The sequence below is a fragment of the Ailuropoda melanoleuca genome, chromosome 8 (genome assembly GCF_002007445.2).
Source record: "Ailuropoda melanoleuca isolate Jingjing chromosome 8, ASM200744v2, whole genome shotgun sequence".
Lineage (NCBI taxonomy): Eukaryota > Metazoa > Chordata > Mammalia > Carnivora > Ursidae > Ailuropoda > Ailuropoda melanoleuca.
The window spans coordinates 107,597,973-107,600,525 of record NC_048225.1 but is presented as its reverse complement, the minus strand read 5'-3'; the positions used below and the strand labels follow the sequence as shown (position 1 = coordinate 107,600,525).

Here is a 2,553-nt window from a genome sequence, read left to right as displayed (position 1 = left end):
AAAATCACTAAGGATATAGAAGACTTAACTGCATTTTAATGAATTGAAATCTGTTACACATTCTACCCACAAGAGAAGACACATTCTTCTAAAGACTACATCAAGCACTTAACAAGACTTTCTTTCCATATTCTGGACAATAAAACATGTTTAATAAAATTTTTAAGGAGTCATGCTGTACAAACTATATTGTCTTAATATAATAAAATCAAATTTGAAGTCAATCTCGAAAATTCCCAAATATTCAAATTTTAAATAAAACAATTTAAAACAATCCAAACATTGAGGAAGAAATAAAATTAAATTGGGTTTTTAACTGTATAAAAATTAAAACAATTTATCCAAATTTGTGGGATTCTACTAAAACAATACTTAGGAAATAATGTAAAGCACTATATAACACCTATATAAGAAAAGAAGAAAGCTCGAAAATGAAGAACCACAACTTCCATTTAAAACAAACAGGAGCGCCTGGGTGACTCAGTCCATTAAGAGTCTGCCTTCAGCTCAGGTCCTGATCTGAAGGTGCTGGGATTGCGCCCAAATTGAGCCCTGCATTGGGCTCCCTGCTCAGCAGGGAGTCTGCTTCCCCTGTCTCCCACTGCCCCTTCCCCTTTCCTCATGCACTTGTGCTCTCTCTCTCTCTCTCTAATAAGTAAATAAAATTTTTAAACAGACAAAAACTAGAAAATGAAGAACAAATGAAACCCTATGAAGAGAGGAGAAAGACAGTAATAAAAGTGAGAGTGGAAATCATTAAACAGAAAACAGAAAAGTAATAGGGAAAATCACAGTAACCAAAAGTTGGTTCTTTTATATTTATTTATTATTTATTTCACATAAGGAAACATTTACATGAGGTTTAACATGAAATCATACAAATAAAATTTGTGTGAACGCAAATCCACATCGAGTCATAGCACAGATTGTAAAAGACAAAGTAAAAACAAAGAAAATTTATTGGCAGTTATATACATTTGATCACAGTCGTGTCTTGTACAGTAGAAAGTCTTCTACAAAGTAATCATCTTAGATCAACAGAACACCAGCCTTCAACGTTGTCCTGCAAGACGGGCTAACTTTAGCGGTCTTCTACTGTTTTCTTCAGCATCCTCCTTTAGTATGGCTGGAAACTGTTTGGTGATTGCTACCCCCTCCACACACCTTGCCATAAGTGCTCTGTTGGCCACTGTAGTCTGCATGTCCCTGTCCGTATCCATATTTCCCATAGTTATACCCAGTATAATCATAGCTGCCTGCCGTGGCCACTATAGTTTTGATCACCACCATAGGCACTATTGTAATTTCCATATGCTTGATCATAAGAGTTATTAAATTCTTGGTTCCAGTTTTGGCCCTGACCTCCTCCACAACCCCTCGTACCATCTCATCCACAAGCTGCAGCACTTCTTCCTCCTTTTTCTTGTTGCTATTGCTGCCTACATACCTCTTTGTGTTGTACAGCTTTGATTTCACATTTCCCAATCACCAGTTTGATGATGTCAGTTTGTTTGTTCCTTCCGTCCTTCTTTCTTTTTCTTTCTTTCTCTTTCTTTCTTTCTTTCTTTCTTCCTCCCTCCCTCCCTCTCTCTCTCATTTTATTTTATTTATTTTATTTTATTTTATTTTATTTTATTATTTTATTTATTTTATTTTATTAAGAGAGAATGAGCTGGAGAGAGCATGAGCAGGGGAAGGGGGAAACAGGAAGAGGGAAACACAGACTCCCTGCTGATCAGGGAGCCCAAAGTGAGGCTCGATCCCAAGAATCCTCTTCTTTCATTTGTTTTTATATCCATGGAGTTCAATATTTTCAATCTCTTCAAAGGCTTCAAAATATCCTTTAATTTGTTCTTCAGAACTATCTGGTCTAACTCCACCCACAAAAAACTTTTTGGGGGGTTCTTTCACTTTTAAAGCTTTGGCCCTTTTGGGGCCTATCAATGTGCCATCCAGTTTGTGTTCCTTCAGTTTCAAAACCTTATCAACACTAGCAGTATCTTTGAGAAACACAAATCCAAATCCTCTTGATCTTCTAGTCACTGGATCTGTTTTAATTGTACAGTCTACAACTTCCCAAATCAAGACAAATATTCAATCAGAACTTTCTTACTTGTATCCCAGCTCAAGCCTCCAATAAACATTGTACTGTCATCTGCTGATTCTTGCTCTCATTGACCTTGGGTTCCTCTGTGAATTCCTCTGTGTTGCTGTACTCCTTCAAGTGCCCTGTGGTGGCGGGGCTGTCCCCTGAGGTGCTGGTGTGCATTCGGGGGTCACAGCAGCAGGAGGTAGTGGAGCCTTGTATGGAGCAGGATTTAAAATGGTGATGGGAAAGTTGATTCTTTCAGAAGATCAATAACATTGATAGATCTCTAGTGAGACAAAGAGAAAAATAAAGACACCCATGACAAATAGCAAAAATGAGAATATTTTATGGAGATTAAATATTAATAAGGGGAATATAATAAACAATTTTATGACAGTAAGTCCAACAACATAGAAAATAGACAAATCTAGGGGCACCTGGGGGGCTCAGTCATTTGGATGTCC

General features: G+C 37.3%; 1 pseudogene; it reads right to left on the bottom strand.

Moving 5' to 3' along the window:
- Positions 1-1,104: 1,104 nt before the first annotated feature.
- LOC109490554 lies at positions 1,105-2,269 on the bottom strand (annotated as a pseudogene).
- Positions 2,270-2,553: the final 284 nt, after the last annotated feature.